At 36.2% G+C, this 18,978-nt stretch overlaps 1 non-coding gene across 1 annotated transcript; it reads right to left on the bottom strand.

The window, feature by feature from the left end:
* Nucleotides 1–1,861: 1,861 nt before the first annotated feature.
* Nucleotides 1,862–1,968, bottom strand: LOC131250285 (small nucleolar RNA R71). Its single transcript, XR_009173212.1, has one exon. It is a non-coding gene; the product is annotated as a small nucleolar RNA R71 (small nucleolar RNA).
* Nucleotides 1,969–18,978: the final 17,010 nt, after the last annotated feature.

Below are 18,978 nucleotides of genomic sequence, written 5' to 3'. Positions count from 1 at the left end.
AGATGGCCGACTAAGAGTTTTCTTCCCTTTCCTAGTTTTGTTTATGTTTTTCCTTAAGAGATTTTAGTTAATCATGTTTATGATAGGCTAAACGTCTTATCTAGGGCTAAGAGGTGAAGCTTGTAGTGTGATGGGATACTTTATATTGCTTTGATTCATGATTGTTGAACTATCTTTGATTCTAGTTCGATAATAAGAAATACTTTTAGTTTTTAAGGATTTGTTGTGACTTAAATTATAATGGATCTATGATAGCTTTGAGTATGTTCTTTTCATTATTGAGATTATGATTTTAGGAAATGCTGTTGTTCATCATCATCCCTTGGGCATGGTTGGATGATGGAATTCTCCCGAACTCTCACAATTCTCTTAGACTGGTTGTGGATTAGTAAATTCTGTTGTTTGTTTTATCTCATGGGCATGGTTTTCTGATGGAATCAATTCTAGTTCTAATACCTTTCATCCTATGAGAACTAGATGAATGGAAGTTCAGATTTGATTTATAATGAGATATCTTCCAATTGGATGAAGATGGGACTCTGATTCCAGTTGTGTTTATGAATCAAGCATAGATTGCCCTGATCTCTACAAGTGGATCCTTGAAAACCTAGTTTCCCACCTTTGAATTTATAAGTTTTAGTTAAGTAATGTACAATTATTCTCTTAAATTATCCAGATTTAAATTATATCTTCTTCTAGTTCTAGTTCTAGTTGCTCTTAGAAGACACACAAGTTCAGTCCCTGTGGATTCGACCTCGGTCTTACCGAGATTATTACTACATCGCGACCCTACACTTGGGGTTGTGAACAAGTTTTTGGCGCCGTTGTCGGGGACTAACGGTTGCATTTTTCCAAGATTAGCTAGTTTTAGAATTAGTTTAAGATTAGATTTTTATATTTTCTAATTTTAAGATTAGGTTTTTTCTATTTGATTTTAGAAACTAACCTAACTTTCCTGTTCTGTAGGATCTTGATATAGACTTTCTATATTGGTAATCTCTTTCTAATTTTTTTCTATTTTCTATGAGGGTTTGTTTTCTATTTTTAGAAACTTTCTAATTCTAGGATTTCTTTTGTTTTTTGAAACTAACTCACTTTCTAATTCTAGATTTAGAAACTTCCTATTTTCGGCTTTTAGAAACTGACTAATTTTGTTTTGTTTTGCAGGATTTTAATTAGGAACTTCTAATTTGGTAACTTCTTTCTAATTCCCTTTCTCTTTCTATTTTTAGATTTCTATTTCCTTTCTCTTTTTTAGGTTTAGATTAGAATATGAGATTGAGGGCTGATAGTGTTTCATGCCCAAGTGGGTCCGTGACAACACTCGACGTCTTTTGAGTGATGGAGGATTAGTTGAGGAGTTATCTATCCATCGCAGGATTAGACACCACTCGAGATCCTTAGAGTTAATTGAGGTTATGGCTGTAAACCAACCGGTAAATAAACAACCTTAACCAAGGGCTGAGGAAGTCCAGGATGAGAATGAGGTGTATTAAACACCCCGCCTTGTACCTTACAAGATTATGTACAACCGGCGGGGGTGAGCACGCCCTCATGCATAGTTTTTTCAAAAAACACGAGACATATGGATATTAAGCCAAGGGTGATCCAACTCCTTCTAATATTTCATGGGATTGAATATGAAAATCCGTATTTACACTTGAAAGAGTTTGATGAGATCATAGCCACTCTATATTTTCCTAACGTGTCAGACGACACGGTCAGGCTGAAACTCTTTCCCTTTTCTTTAAAAGAGAAAGCTTAGATGTGATTACATTCACTAGATCCTCAATCTATTAGTAGATGGAATGGCATGAAAAGGGAGTTCATAAAGAAATTTTTCCCATACCATAAGACGAACATCCTTAGAAAGTCGATCATGAACTTTGTCCAAAAGGAAGATGAAACATTCTTCCAATGTTGGGAGCAGTTCAAGGATCTTGTCAGTTTATGCCCACAACACAGTTTTAAAACATGGCACATCATAAACTTTTTCTATGATGGACTATTATCTCTCATGCGCCAATTAGTCGAGACAATGTGTAATGGGGAATTTATTCAGTGTCGATGATGTGTGGGACTACTTTAATAAGCTTACTGAAAACACACATCATGGGACATCTCCCCAAAACCAAGCACCATGTCTAGGCTGACTCAATCCAAGAAAGGGGTGGAATGTATCTCCTGAAAGAGGACGATGATATCAATGCTAAAGTGGTTAATCTCACCAAAAACCTCGAAGTCATGGAATTAAAGAAGGATAAGGTTAAGGAAACTGTTTGGGGTATTTGTGCTTGCAACATTCACACAAATGAAAATTTTCCAACAATACCTGCCTTTCAAGAGGTGTTGAATGAGCAATCTAATGCCGTGAACAATTACCAAAGACCTTTCAATGGACCTACCTCCAATACATTCAATCCTACTTGGAGAAATCATCCAAACTTCAGTCGGAGGAATGAATAAACTGCTACCCCTCAAGGTTTCTTCAATCAAATTCCACATCAAGAGAAACCTCAAGAGGACCCGGTTCTAAAACATCTTAAAAAGCAAGAGCTTTTCAATCAGGTTATGCTACAAGCCTTTCAAGACCTCACAAAGGCCATATAAGGACTTGAGACTAAAAGTACGATTGGGAATAAGGGGAGCCTTCCAGCTAGACCTCTTCCCAATCCAAAACCACATTATAAATTTAGCAACCTGAGCTCTTCAAATCAGATGGAGCAAGCTAAATCAACACCACTCTTAGGAGTGGGAAGACCATTGACAAAACTATTCTGGTTAGGGCAAAAAATCCTAAGGACCCGGAAGAGGACAATAATGATAGACCTAACATTACTCCACAAGAATTAGAACTGAAACTTCAAGGCAAGATGATTGCTCCATTCTCCTAATGGTTAGTTGCACCAAAACCTCTCTCTAACTCTCAGGACATTTTAGAGGTGTTGAAAGAAGTGAAGGTCAATATTCCTCTATTGGATGCGGTTAAATAAATACCTTCATATGCCAAATTTTTAAAAGACTTATGTACAACCAAAAGACAGCAAAATATTCAAAAGAAATTCTTCTTAACTAAGAAAGTGAGTGCCATCCTAAAGTAAGATGTGCCACAAAAATTCAAAGATCTTGGTAGCCCAACTATACCTTATGTAATTGGGAACTACCGAATAGAGCACGCACTTCTTGACTTGGGAGCAACTGTAAATGTAATTCCTTAATCGGTCTACAAATAGTTAGATTTGGGTGAATTAAAACCTACCCTAACCACATTACAACTTGTTGATCTCTCAATTCGTGTACCGAGAGGGAATATTGAGGATGTGTTGGTCCAGGTTGATAAATTCTACTACCCTGTTGATTTTATCGTCCTGGATACAGAACCCATTAGCAACATGAGCACTCAGATTCCCATCATTCTTGGTCGCCCATTCCTTGTCTCTTCAAACGAAATCATTAATTGCAAGAATGGAGTCATGAGTATGTCTTTCGGGAATATGACATTGGAGTTAAATATCTTTTTTAATACTGGCAGACGATTAGAGGATGATGACGATTTCCATGATATTAACATGATTGACTCTTTTGTGAAAGATAGAACACCTTTAACCTTATCCTCTGACCCTCTAGAGACGTGCCTGGCCCACTCCCATGATTTTAATGATGACATGATTAGGGAGATGGGTGTCATGCTTGATACAGTGTCGATACTTAAAGTTAACTGGTGGAGGCCACAATTTGAAGAGTTGCCCCAAACTGATAAAGTGCCGCTACCGTGTAACCTCAAGGCACCGAAGCTTTACATAAAACCTTTGCCCTCTGATTTGAAATTTATCTATTTAGGTCAAGAAGAGACATACCCTGTGGTGATTTCTTCCCACCTTGAGCAAGAACAGGAGAGTATGCTCATTTATATTCTCATTAAGCATAAGGGTGCCTTTGGATGGTCGATTGCGGACCTCAAGAGAATTGATCCTTCAGTTTGTACTCACCACATTTATCTTGAGGATAATGCGAAGACCTCTTGGCAACCACAACGTAAACTAAATCCAAACATGAAGGAAGTGGTTAAGGCTGAGGTTCTTAAGCTTTTGGATGTGGGTATCATATACCCTATATCCGATAGCCAATGGGTGAGTCCAACTTAGGTGGTTCCTAAGAAGTCCGGAATCACCATCATAACCAATGCCAACAATGAACTCATACCAACTAAGGTTACTACTAGTTGGAGAATGTGCATTGACTACAAGAAGTTGAATACCGTCATAAGGAATGATCACTTCCCCTTGCCCGTCATTGATTAAATCTTGGAAAGGCGAGCTGGTCACTCATACTATTGTTTCCTTGATGGGTATTTGGGCTACAACCAGATAGAGATAGCTCTTGAAGATCCGGAAAAGACCACATTCACATGTCTCTTTGGCACCTTTGCTTATCGAAGGATGCCATTCGGACTATGTAATGCCCCTGCCATACTTTTCAACGATGCATGATAAGTATTTTTTCTGACATGGTGGGGCAATATCTAGAGGTCTTCATGGATGACTTCTCTGTCTTTGGTCCATATTTCAGCGATTGCTTAGAGAATCTTAAATGTGTGTTGAAACGATGTGAAGAAAAAAAATTTAGTACTCAATTGGGAGAAGTGTCATTTCATGGTTCGTAAGGGAATTGTCCTTGGACATATCATCTCGTCCAAAGGAATCGAGGTAGATAAAGAAAAAATTGATCTTATCTCTAACCTAGATCCACTCAAGAACATATGAGACGTGCAATCCTTTTTAGGACATGCCAGTTTCTACAGAAGATTCATAAAGGACTTTAGTCTCCTTTCTTGTCCTTTACGTAATCTACTTCAAAAGAATGCACCGTACAAGTGGACTGAGCAATGACGGGAAGCTTTTACCAAGCTCAAGGGCATGTTAACCACTGCACCTATCATGTAGCCACCCAACTGGAGCCTTCCTTTTGAACTTATGTGTGACGCGTCTGACTATGCTCTTGAGGCGGTTTTAGGCCAGAGAAAAGAAAAGAAGCCCTACATTATTCATTACGCAAGTAGAACTCTGAATCCTGCCCAAGTGAACTATTAGACTACGGAAAAGGAACTCTTAGCCCTAGTGTTCGCTTTGGACAGATTTAGGTCCTACTTGATTGGATCCAAGATTGTTATTTACATAGATCATGTGGTGCTTAAGTATCTTCTTTTTAAGAATGATGCTAAGCCCCACCTGATAAGATGGATCCTCCTGCTCTAGGAATTTGATTTAAAAATAAAAGATAAAAAGGGAGTAGAGAATGTAGTGGTTAACCATCTTTCCCACCTTAATCTCTTTGATTACCCTGAGACGACACATATAAATGTCATATTCCCTAACAAATAACTGTTCAAAGTCTCCCATTCACCTTGGTTTGCTGATATTGCTAAATATCTTGCCACAGGTTTCACACTGACACATTCGGCTGTGCAAGATAAGAAGAAAATTTTCACCGAGGTGCGCAAATTCTTCTGGGATGATCTGTATTTGTTTAAATATTGCCCAGGTCAATCCTAAGGAGATGCATGCTAGACAATGAACACCAAAGTGTCATCTCCTTCTGTCACCCTCGGGCCTATGGTGGTCACTTTTCTACTAAAGGGACCATGACCAAGATTCTACAGTGTGGTTTTTACTAGCCCACTATGTTCAAGGACACTCATGAGTTTTGCAAGGCTTGTGAGCGTTGTTAGAAATTGGGAGCATTATCTCGTCGAAATATGATGCCCTTGAACCCCATCCTTATCATAGAAGCTTTGATTGCTGGGGCATCAATTTCATGGGACCATTCCCCCAATCTTTTGGCCATTTATATATTTTGCTCACAGTGGACTATGTCACTAAATGGGTTGAAGTGATTTAATGTCAGAACAATGACTATCAAACGGTCATTAAATTCTTAAAAGAGAACATCCTTTCCTAGTTCAAAATGCCTCGAGTCATCATTAGTGATGGGGGCCCACATTTTTGTAATAGGCCATTTGCGAACTTAATGAAGAAATATGGCATCTCCCATAAGGTGAGCACCCCATACCACCCACAAACAAGTGGGCAAGCTGACATTTCCAATAGGGAGATCAAACACATTTTGGAAAAGATGGTTAACCCTGACTATCAGGATTGGTCAATCCGATTAACCGATGCCTTACGTGCTTACCGTACTGTATTTAAAACCCTTATTGGAATATCTCCCTTTAGACTTGTCTATGAGAAATCTTGCCACTTGCCTGTGGAGTTGGAACATAGAGCATACTGGGCGATTAAAAATCTGAACTTCAATCTGGACAATGCTGACTCTCTACACAAACTTCAGTTAAATGAAATTGAAGAGATCTGGAATGATATGTACGAGAACTTGAGAATTTACAAGGACAAGACGAAGGCATTTCATGACCAACACATTCTTCAGAAATCATTCACACCCGGTTAGAAAGTCCTTTTGTATAATTCTCGATTACATCTCTTTCCGAGTAAACTCTGATCTCGTTGGACCGGCCCTTTCACTGTTATCAATGTTTATCCTCATGGAGCCATCGAGATTTGAAATCCAAACAATGGCAATGAATTCCAAGTAAATGGACATCGATTAAAGCCATTTGTTGAGAAATTTGATTCAGAGGATATGTCCATACCTCTGGGTGATCCTGTTTATTAGGATTGATCTCCTAGTCTGATCACTACAAAAAAAAAAGGGACAAAGGCTACAGATAAAATCCGTAGCCATAAACATATGGTTACGGACTAAAACCGTAGCTAGTTCGTAACACGACCATCGTCGTGGGTGCTATAACAATAGGTCCGGAACCTATGGCTACGGATTTAATCCGTAGCCATAGGCTAAAAAGCTACAGATATAATCCGTTGTAATTATATCGATAGCAAAAACTTCAAATAGATACGGATATTATTTATACCTAAAAGTCCGTAGCAATAGGCCAAAATTGAAAAGGCTACACCTGTCTGACTAGTGGCTACTGTAAGTGCTATAGTTTCTATCCCTCTTTGTTGTCAAATTTGTAGTGCCAAAATCACTATTATACTCTGTTATATATAACTTGCATAAGTGAAGCTCTCTCAAGGATCAATATTCATAAACAAGCTAAGCTCACAACAAGCAAAGCTCTCAAGTACAAGACTCAAGATCTTGAATGAAAGAACTGCTCACAAGACAAGACTCTGGAATGAAAGAACTGCTCACAAGACAAGACTCTGGAATGAAAGAACTGCTCACAAGACAAGATTCAAGCTGAACTCAAGACTTAAGCTGAAACTCAAGCCACTTTCAAGATTGAGTTACATGAAGAGTTCAACTACATCACGACTTCAAGACTGATACTTCAAGGTCACTTGTTCCTAATGCTTCAATGTCCATACTTCATGATTGAGGTTTGTTTGACTATAGGTTGACCTTAGAAGTAGGTCATTTCGGATACATAAGTCGAATGTTATTTTTCATGTGATTGGTCTGTTCTTCGACTAGTCCTAGGCCTTCTTCAACTAGTCCTAGACTTGCTTCGACCAGTCTAAGAAATTCCTCGACCAGTCGTAAGTTTGTTACAAATTCCGGATAAAATCTGTTAGCCTTCGACTAGTCCTGGAATCTGTTCGACCAGTCGTAGGAACAGTGTCGACTGATCTTCGACCAGTCGTACAACCTTTGACTCGAAGTCTAGCGATGGTTTACAGAACCTACGACCAGTCGAAGGAAACCTACGACCAGTCGTAGGTGACCTACGACCAGTCGTAGGAGGGATACGACCAGTCGTAGAACGGTCAAAGTATATCCCGCCGGATTTTTCAAATATCTGTTACTGCTTCGACTAGTCGAAGAGCACTCTAGACCAGTCGAAGACCCGATCTTCTCACCTATAAATAGTGCACGAATCTCAGAAGAAATTATCGAATTAATTATAATATTCAAGCCAATCTTCGTTGAACTTCTGAGAGATAATTCTGTGCTCCATCTAAGCTAAGTGTGCTTATTTAATATTCTCTTTCCTTAGCTTTATTTTAATTGATTTTGCTTCTTATATTCCAATCTGATTTGAGAAAGAGGAATTATTATTCCCTTTCTTTGGAATCAAAATCAATTAAGGCAAGCCCTATTTGGTTTAATTTAAAATCTATTAGAACTAGAACCATTGTAATCGAGTACTGGACATTGAACTTGGACATTCAATCATCTACTTTGATTTGGTTCTACCGGGCTGCTACAACGGAGGAGATTTTCAGGTATTTTACATATTGTAAATTCCTTTCTATTATTTTGGTTTCTTTCAAGATTTGCCAGAAAAATCTTGTTATTTTGGTTATCTGAGGAAAGCCAGGAAAACTCAGAAGTGGGGTTTTTTTAATTGTGTAAAGCCCACATACAAAGACACAATTGTAAGGGTTTTGGGTGAACCTGGGAAAACCTATTTTTAGTGAACGCTAATATCCCCTGTGTGAGGATATTAGGAGTGGAGTAGCATTTTGTGTGGCTATTGTTTAACAGTTGGTGAACACACAGGCGAACCACTATAATCCCTTGAGTTGTGGTTGATTGTTTTATTCTTCTAATTTTTTATTCTTTTTGTGGGATGTATGTATGGTGGTGAATGTTGTAATTATTTCAAGCTTTGTGAGACTGTTGTAATAGCTTAGAATTTACTTTCTGCTATTCCTTTATAAGCTTGATTTTCAATTTCATTTGAAAGTTGTTCCAGCAAGGTTGCCCTGCCATTTTTATGGTGTATGGCTGTCCGTAGAACAATACATCTTTAATTACAAGTTATTTCAATTCAGTTTATATTTATTTTTGTATTCCTCTTCGATTTGAGACTTGATACAAAGACCTTTCTAGAAATAAGGTTGTCCTACCATAAACTCTGTTTTTGGTGTAAGGTTGTCCTTAGAATAACGTTTGTATCAACCTCTCAAGATCTGAATTTTGAGGTTGTTTTTCTTTCCTGCATTGTTATTTAATTTGGCTATCATTTTCTTTATTATTCCGCTGTTATAAGTTTTTATTTGGCATTGTCCTATTCACCCCCCCTCTAGGACATATAGCTTGGCCTTTTCAAGTGGTATCAAAGCCTAATAGCTCGTTTTTTGGATTTAATTCCCGAGCTAACGATTTAAGCTATTTAAGATGTCAAATTTTGATAGCCTTTCAGTCACTAGGCCTCCACCCTTTGATGGCTCCAACTATGCTTATTGGAAAGCCAGAATGAGGATCTTCCTCAAATCAATGGATGAAAATGTGTGGCAAGACACAGTGACTGAATGGAATCCTCCTATCATGGAAGTTACTGGGGTTGATGGTTCAAAATCAATGAAAGCCACACCATATTACCAATGGACCACTCTTCAGAAAAAGTGAGAGTAGTGCAAATGCTAAAGCACTAAATGCAATTACTTGCGCACTATCACCGGATGAGTTCAAAAGAATCATTTCTTGTGATACTGCAAAGCAAGCTTGGGATATATTAGAAATGACACACGAGGGTACTACAATTGTCAAAAAATCTAAAGTCCAACTCCTCATAACCAGATTTGAAGAAATTCATATGGAGGAAAATGAAATGTTTATGGACTTCTACACTAGATTGAATGACATTGTAAACTCAATGTGGGGTCTTGGCGATAAAATCCCAGAAAGTAAAGTGTGTGCAAAAATACTACGCTCACTTCCTGAACGGTTCAATTCTAAAGTAACCGCAATCCAGGAACTTCGTGATACGGATAATATGAGGGTTGAAGAACTAGTTGGTTCTCTACAAACTTACGAGTTAAACTTTAAAGCTCCTAAAGGTAAATCTATCACGCTAAAATCTTCTAAATGTAATTCAGAAGAAAATTCTGATTCAGAAGATGATATGACTCTTTTAGCTAAAAAATTTTACAAAATTTTCAAAAGCAAGAAAAGGGTTGATTTTCAAAAATCAAATGACAAAAAGAAGTTTAGACCCAAATTTTGAAAATCTTTGAAAGATAGTCAATGTTACAACTGTTAAGAATATGGGCACTTAGCAAATAAATGTCCTAAAAGGGACAAACCCAGGAAGAAGGGTATGTTGGCTACATGGGATGAATCATCTGATCCTGAAGGTTCTTCTGAATCAGAAGATTCTGAAACTGAGTCGAGCAATGAGGTCAAAGCTCTTATGACTCTAGCCAAATTCACATTTTCAGATAATGACTCTACAAGTGAAGAAAATCTGAATAGTGAATGTGAAAATGAAGATGATCTTCAAGACGCTTACAATGCCCTATATAAGGAAAGTTGTAAAATTGCTATCAAACTTAAACTTCAAAAAGAAAAGTTTTCTAAACTCAAAAATTATTTTGAATCGCTTGTTTTAGAAAAATGACAAATTTCAGATTGTTTTGAAAAATCAAAATGCGATTTGGAATTCAAAAACTCCCTAATTATTGATTTAAAATCTGAAATTGAGAAACTTAAAACTGAAGTATCTTCTCTTCTGAGTTTAAAGGACACATGGAAATATGCCCAAGGTGATCCAAAGTTAGAAAAACTTTTATCCGGATCTAGAAAATGTGGCGATCGATCCGGGTTGGGCTATGATAAAAATCTACCTCCTAAACAAAAGTATACTCCTCCTATGTTTGTTAAAGGAGAGTCCTCAAACTCAAAAGGGAAAAGTACTTATCAAGATTTTTCTAAAAATTCAAAAACTTTTTAAAAATCTAGAAACAGCCATGTCAACTTTAATCAGAAATGAAATTCACTAGCTGAAAAGATAGTTGATTTGCTCAAGGAGCTCTTAAAATCTAACTCTATAGGTCATTCCTACAAATATACACAAAAGAAGACCAACTATGTTCCTAAACCCAAAACAGTTATGAAATGGGTTCCTAAAGTTACCTGCTTGGTTGCTCATACTGCTTTCAAAGCAACAAGTCATTCAAAGTGGTACCTAGACAGTGGATGCTCCAGGCATATGACAGGTGACAAAGCTTTATTCACCGATTTGAAAGATATGACTGATGGTTTAGTCACATTTAGTGATGGTAGCAACTGCAAGATTATAGGCCAAGGTACGGTTCAACTTTTTAATCTTCCGGTGTTTAAAAATGTTTTATACGTTGAAGGCTTAAAACATAACTTGCTTAGTATATCACAAATATGTGATAATAACCATAATGTTCGGTTTTCTAATCAAAGCTGTGAGATAATAAACAATAAGGGTTCTGTAATATTAACTAGACGTAGAACGTCTGAAAATTGCTATATTATTAGTGAATCCAGCTCATCTAATCAAACATGTTACATGGTCCATACAGACGAGACTGATTTATGGCACAAACGTCTTGGACATGTACATTATCAAAATTTATATCGATTGAGCAAACGAGAACTTGTAAGAGGTTTACCCAAACTTCAGAAATTAGATAAAATATGTGGTGAGTGCCAGATAGGCAAACAAACAAAGAACTCACACAAAAAGGTGAATTCAAATACCACATCAAGACCACTCGAACTTCTCCACATGGATCTGATAGGACCTACCAGAACGGAAAGTCGTGGTGGTAAAAAGTATATCTTGGTAATAGTTGATGACTTTACCAGATTCACTTGGGTAGTCTTCTTAAGGGACAAATCTGAAACCCTTGAAGAAGTAAGAAAAGTTCTCAAAAGGATTCAAACTGAAAAATCTTCTCAAATCAGTAAAATTCGTAGTGATCATGGATCTGAATTTGAGAATAGCAATTTTGAGAAGTTCTGTACCGACCAAGGAATATTACATGAATTCTCTGCTCCCAAAACTCCACAACAAAATGGAATTGTTGAAAGAAAGAATAAGGTGCTTCAACAAATGGCTAATGTCATGTTGAATAGCATGAAGCTCTCTAAAAATCTTTGGGCTGAAGCAGTCAACACAGCTTGTTATATTATTAACCGAGTATACACTAGAAAAGATAATAATAAAACGGCTTACGAATTGTGGTTCAATAAAAAGCCTACTGTTAAATACTTTCGAGTTTTTGGCAGCAAATGTTATATTTTACGTGATCGTGAAAATTTGTGAAAGTTCGATACGAAGAGTGATGAAGGTATTTTTCTAGGATATTCTTTAAACAGTCAAGCTTATAGGGTCCTGAATAAAAGGACCGGTGTGATTCAAGAATCCATTAATGTTATCATTGATGATCACTTAAACACACCAATCTCTAATTCAGATAATGATGAAGTACTAATCATTGATAAACCCGATACTTCATCGAATCAAACTGATTCTGAGTTGAGGACTGTTAAAGATCATCCAACCACACAAATTCTTGAAAATCCTCTCACCGGTGTTCGCACCCGTAGACAACTTGAAGATATATGTAATTATGTATGTTTTACATCCCAAATTGAACCATCTAACGTAAAAGAAGCTCTTGCTAATGAGAACTAGATTGTTGCGATGCAAGATGAACTCAACCATTTCGTAAGAAATGATGTTTGGTATCTCATACCAAGACCTAAAGATAAACACATCATTGGAACAAAATGGATTTTCAAAAATAAGTCTGATGAATGTGGAAATATAATTAGAAACAAGGCTAGACTGGTGGTACAAGGTTATACTCAAATTGAAGGGATTGATTTTGATGAAATCTTTGCACCAGTAGCACGTCTTGAATCTATCAGACTATTTATATCCATTGCATGTTTTAGAAAGATAAAGATCTATCAGATGGATGTGAAAAGTGCTTTTCTAAATGGCGATTTACATGAAGAAGTCTATGTTAAACAGCCAATGGGATTTGAAGATTCCAAAAATATTGATCATGTATATCGACTTAAAAAGGCACTTTATGGATTAAAACAAGCACCTAGGGCATGGTATGAGAAACTAACAAAATTTCTTTTAACTCATAATTTTCAAATGGGATCTATTGATAAAACTCTGTTTGTTAAGAAACATAATGATCATATCTTAATGGTACAGATTTATGTTGATGATATCATTTATGGATCAACTTGTACTGACTTGACTACTGAGTTTGCAGATTTGATGAAATCACAGTTCGAAATGAGCATGGTTGGGGAATTGACTTATTTCCTTGGATTGCAAGTAAAGCAACAACCTGAAGGAATATTCATTTCTCAATCTAAGTATGCCTTGAACCTAATCAAGAGATTTGGATTTGAAAATGGCAAAAATTTTGATACTCCTATGAGTACTACCCTGAAACTATCAAAAGACTCTAATGGTAAAAATGTTGACTCAAAACTTTATCGGAGTATGATTAGTAGTTTGTTATATTTAACTGCTAGTAGACCTGATATTTCTCTAAGTGTTGGTATTTGCGCAAGATATCAATCTGATCCAAAAGAATCTCACTTGATTGCTGTCAAGCGAATTATAAGATATGTCGCAAGTACTGTAAATCTTGGTCTCTGGTATCCTCATGAAACCAATGTCCAATTAGCTGGGTACTCGGATGCTGACTGGGCTGGTAATCTAGATGATAGAAAATCAACCAGTGGTGGTTGTTTTTACATTGGAAATTGTCTAGTTTCCTGGTTTAGTAAGAAACAAAATTCTATATCACTTTCAACAGCTGAAGCTGAGTATATCGCAGCTGGTAATGCATGTACACAGCTTGTTTGGATGCAACGAATGCTAAGTGATTATGGAATTAAACAGGATTCTATGTTATTACATTGTGATAATTCCAGTGTGATAAATATTTCAAAAAATCCTATTCAGCATTCTCGTACTAAGCATATTGACATTAGATTTCATTATATAAGGGAATTAGTAGAAGAAAAAGTTATATCTCTAGAATATATTCCTACTGAAGATCAACGTGCTGATATTTTCACAAAACCTCTTGATAAAAGCAGGTTCAAAAAGATGAAATTTGATCTTGGCATGTGCATTTTAAATTGATAATTTATGCATTCTTGTATTATAGTGTATATATTTGCTAGATTGAATTCCAATTTTTGTATAAATTGCAAGATATATTAATATGGATGACATTTTTGAGGAACTGGATTCTGACTCAGCTAATGATCCAGATTTTATACCATCTGATGTTGATGCACGTCTGAGTGCATTAGAAGGTAAAGTTGAGAATATAAATGTTAAGTTGGAAAACATGTCTGTTGCTCATGATTTGCAATTCAAGTACATGCGCAAATATCTTAGGCGCTTGATCAAAGGCATGCACCAACTTGATCCTTCTATTCCTGCTCCATCTTCAAGTTCTAGTTCTGACTAGTTTCTATGAGACTTTTTGTATGTAATAACTTTCTTACTTAGCACTTGGCTGATTTTGATTTGGATTCTATCTATGTTTAATGCTGGATATTTGTTCTTGATGTAATATTTATGCTAGATATATGTGATGCTATCTTGAGTATCTCTATGACTCTTTTGCTATACTCTATTTCCTCCTTCTGTTTACTCTCATTTCTTTATTTAGTTCTCCTTTGTCATATTGTGACAAAAAGGGGGAAAATGGTTTGTTGTTAATATGATTGTGAGAGGAGTAGCATTGGTTATGTTACTCAGGGGGAGTGGGGTGTCAAGGGGAATATATGTTTGATCTTGAATATATGTTTGATCTTGTTGAATGATAATGGTTGAATGTTGAAACTGGTTGAATGTTGAATGTTGAATATTGATTTACAGGTATTAACCAGTTGTTTTACTCTTGTTTATCTTGATTATGTGTTTTGTCACTAATTTGACAAAGGGGGAGATTGTAAGTGCTATAGTTTCTATCCCTCTTTGTTGTCAAATTTGTAGTGCCAAAATCACTATTATACTCTGTTATATATAACTTGCATAAGTGAAGCTCTCTCAAGGATCAACATTCATAAACAAGCTAAGCTCACAACAAGCAAAGCTCTTAAGTACAAGACTCAAGATCTTGAACGAAAGAACTGCTCACAAGACAAGACTCTGGAATGAAAGAACTGCTCACAAGACAAGACTCAAGCTGAACTCAAGACTCAAGCTGAAACTCAAGCCACTTTCAAGATTGAGTTACATGAAGAGTTCAACTACATCACGACTTCATGACCGATACTTCAAGGTCACTTGTTCCTAATGCTTCAATGTCCATACTTCATGATTGAGGTTTGTTTGACCATAGGTTAACCTTAGAAGTAAGTCATTTCGGATACATAAGTCGAATGTTATTTTTCATGTGATTGGTCTGTTCTTCGACTAGTCCTAGGCCTTCTTCGACTAGTCCTAGACTTGCTTCGACCAGTCTAAGAAATTCTTCGACCAGTCGTAAGTTTGTTACAAATTCTAGATAAAATCTGTTAGCCTTCGACTAGTCCTGGAATCTGTTCGACCAGTCGTAGGAACAGTGTCGACTGATCTTCGACCAGTCGTACAACCTTCGACTCGAAGTCCAGCAATGGTTTACAGAACCTACGACCAGTCGAAGGAAACCTACTACCAGTCGTAGGTGACCTACGACCAGTCGTAGGAGGGATACGACCAGTCGTAGAATGGTCAAAGTATATCTCGCCGGATTTTTCAAATATCTATTACTGCTTCGACTAGTCGAAGAGCACTCTAGACCAGTCGAAGACCCGATCTTCTCACCTATAAATAGTGCACGAATCTCAGAAAAAATTATCGAATTAGTTATAATATTCAAGCCAATCTTCGTCGAACTTCTAAGAGATAATTCTGTGCTCCATCTAAGCTAAGTGTGCTTATTTAATATTCTTTTTCCTTAGCTTTATTTTAATTGATTTTGTTTCTTATATTCCAATCTGATTTGATAAAGAGGAATTATTATTCCCTTTCTTTGGAATCAAAATCAATTAAGGCAAGCCCTATTTGGTTTAATTTAAAATCTATTAGAACTAGAACCATTGTAATCGAGTACTAGACATTGAACTTGGACATTCAATCATCTACTTTGATTTGGTTCTATCGGGTTGCTACAACGAAGGAGATTTTCAGGTATTTTACATATTGTAAATTCCTTTCTATTATTTTGGTTTCTTTCAAGATTTGCCAGAAAAATCTTGTTATTTTGGTTATCTGAGGAAAGCCAGGAAAACTCAGAAGTGGGGTTTTTTTAATTGTGTAAAGCCCACATACAAAGACACAATTGTAAGGGTTTTGGGTGAACCTGGGAAAACCTATTTTTAGTGAACGCTAATATCCCCTGTGTGAGGATATTAGGAGTGGAGTAGCATTTTGTGTGGCTGTTGTTTAACAGTTGGTGAACACACAGGCGAACCACTATAATCCCTTGAGTTGTGGTTGATTGTTTTATTCTTCTAATTTTTTATTCTTTTTGTGGGATGTATGTATGGTGGTGAATGTTGTAATTATTTCAAGCTTTGTGAGAATGTTGTAATAGCTTAGAATTTACTTTCTGCTATTCCTTTATAAGCTTGATTTTCAATTTCATTTGAAAGTTGTTCTAGCAAGGTTGCCCTGCCATTTTTATGGTGTATGGCTGTCCCTAGAACAATACATCTTTAATTACAAGTTATTTCAATTCAGTTTATATTTATTTTTGTATTCCTCTTCGATTTGAGACTTGATACAAAGACCTTTCTAGAAATAAGGTTGTCCTACCATAAACTCTGTTTTTGGTGTAAGGTTGTCCTTAGAATAACGTTTGTATCAACCTCTCAAGATCTAAATTTTGAGGTTGTTTTTCTTTCCTGCATTGTTATTTAATTTAGCTATCATTTTCTTTATTATTCCGCTGTTATAAGTTTTTATTTGGCATTGTCCTATTCACCCCCCCTCTAGGACATATAGCTTGGCCTTTTCAGCTACAGATTTAATCCGTAGCTATAGGTTAAATAGCTACAGATATAATCCGTAGCAAGTACATCTGTAGCAAAAACTTCAAACAGCTACGGATCTTATTTGTAGCTTGAAAAGGCGATACCTATCTGATTAGTGGCTACGGTCAATATCCATAGCTATTTTGTACATTGAAAAAATAAATCATTTGTTCATTCAATTACCACCTGTACAATCATTCATTCAATTACAATCATTCATTCATTCAATTACAATCCTTCATTCAATCAATTACAATTACAATCCTTCATTCAATAAATTACAATTACAATTAATTACAGTTACAATTACAATAATGCTGAAAATACAAATCTTTGGCTTCATTAGAGAAATGTGCTCGACTTCACCCTGAAATTTCAATAGCTTCGTATATTCCATCATCCTACAAACGGTCATGTCATTCATAAATTAGAATGCCCATTGGGGAAAAGAAAGACAATGAAAGAAGTGCATCACGTATAACCACTTTTTTTCTTAATGAATTAAAAAAAAAAACTCAAAGAGGAATGAAATTTACACAAAAGAAATGGTCTCACCATATGATTATAGGTTTTGACTTAGGTTTAGTTTATAGGTTTAGGTTAAGGTTAGGTTATAGGTTATAATTAAGTTTAGGTTATAGGTTAAGGTTTAGGTTATAGGTTTTGGTTTAGGTTTAGGTTAAGGTTAAGGTTTAGGTTATAGGTTTAGGTTTAGGTTATAGGTTATAGCTTTTGGGAACTTGATTATATGTTAAGGTTTAGGTTTAGGAAATCGGGTTCGGGTTCGGGTTCGGGTTCGGGATCGGGTTTAGGTTTGGGTTTTCAAGTTTAGGTTTAGGTTAAGGAGTTGAGATTAGGATTAGGTGTAGGTTTGGGTTTAAAGATTTGAGAATACATTTAGGTTTTAAGTTTAGGTTTAAGTTAAAGGTTTAGGGAAAGGTTATAAGTTTAGGTTAAGTTTAGGTTTAGGTTTAGGTTTAGGTTTAGGTTATAGGTTATAGCTTTAGGGATTTGAGAATGGGTTACGGATTAGGTTTCGGAAATCGGGTTCAGGTTTGAGATTGGGTTTAAGTTTGGGTTTTCAAGTTTAGGTTTAGGTTTATGTTAGGGAGTTGAGATTAGGATTAGGTGTAGCTTTAGGTTTAGGGAATTGAGTTTAGGTTATAGGTTTAGGGAGAGGTTAGGTTTAGGTTATAGGTTTTGGGATTTGGGAATAGTTTTAGGTTATAAGTATAGGTTTAGGTTAGGTTATAGGTTAAGGTTTAGGGATTTGAGTTTAGGTTATAGGATTAAGTTATGGTTTAGGTTTAGGTTAAAGGTTTTGGGATTTGAGAATGGGTTCGGGTTTAGGTTATAGGTTTTGGTTTTGGTTTAGGTTATAGGTTTTTGGATTTGAGAATGGGTTCGGGTTTAGGTTATAATTTAGGTTTTGGTTTAGGTTATAGGTTTTGATTTAGGTTATAGGTTATAGGTTTATGTTAAGGTTTAGGTTTAGGTCAAAGGTTTTGGAATTTGAGAATGAGTTCAAGTTTAGGTTTTAGGTTTTGGTTTTGGTTTAGGTTATACATTTTGGTTTAGGTTATAGGTTTAGGTTTAGGCTATAGGTTTTGGGATTAGAGAAAGGGTTCGGGCTTAGGTTATAAGTCTTGGTATTGGTTTAGGTTATAGGTTTTGGTTTAGGTTATAAGTTATAGGTTTAGGTTAAGGTTTAGGTTTAGGTTATAGGTTTTGGGATTTGAGAATGGGTTTGGGTTTAGGTTATAAGTTTTGGTTTAGGTTTAGGTTATAGGTTTTAGGATTTGAGAATAGGTTCGGGTTTAGGTTATAAGTTTTGGTTATGGTTTAGGTTTAGGTTATAGGTTTTTGGAATTGAGAATGGGTTATGGTTTAGGTTTAGGAAATTGGGTTCAGGTTCGGGATTGGGTTTAAGTTTGGGTTTTCAAGTTTAGGTTTAGGTTTAGGTTAGGGAGTTAAGATTATGATTAGGTGTAGGTTTAGCTTTAGGGAATTGAGTTTAGGTTATAGGTTTAGGGAAAGGTTAGGTTTAGGTAATAGGTTTTGGGATTTGGGAATAGTTTTAGGTTATAAGTATAGGTTTAGGTTAGGTTATAGGTTAAGGTTTAGAGATTTGAGTTTAGGCTATAGGTTTAGGTTTAGGTCTAGGTT

This window comes from Magnolia sinica, chromosome 6, assembly GCF_029962835.1.
Source record: "Magnolia sinica isolate HGM2019 chromosome 6, MsV1, whole genome shotgun sequence".
Classification (NCBI taxonomy): Eukaryota; Viridiplantae; Streptophyta; class Magnoliopsida; order Magnoliales; family Magnoliaceae; genus Magnolia; species Magnolia sinica.
The sequence above is the reverse complement of the archived record's forward strand: the minus strand, read 5'-3'. Positions and strand labels throughout refer to the sequence as shown.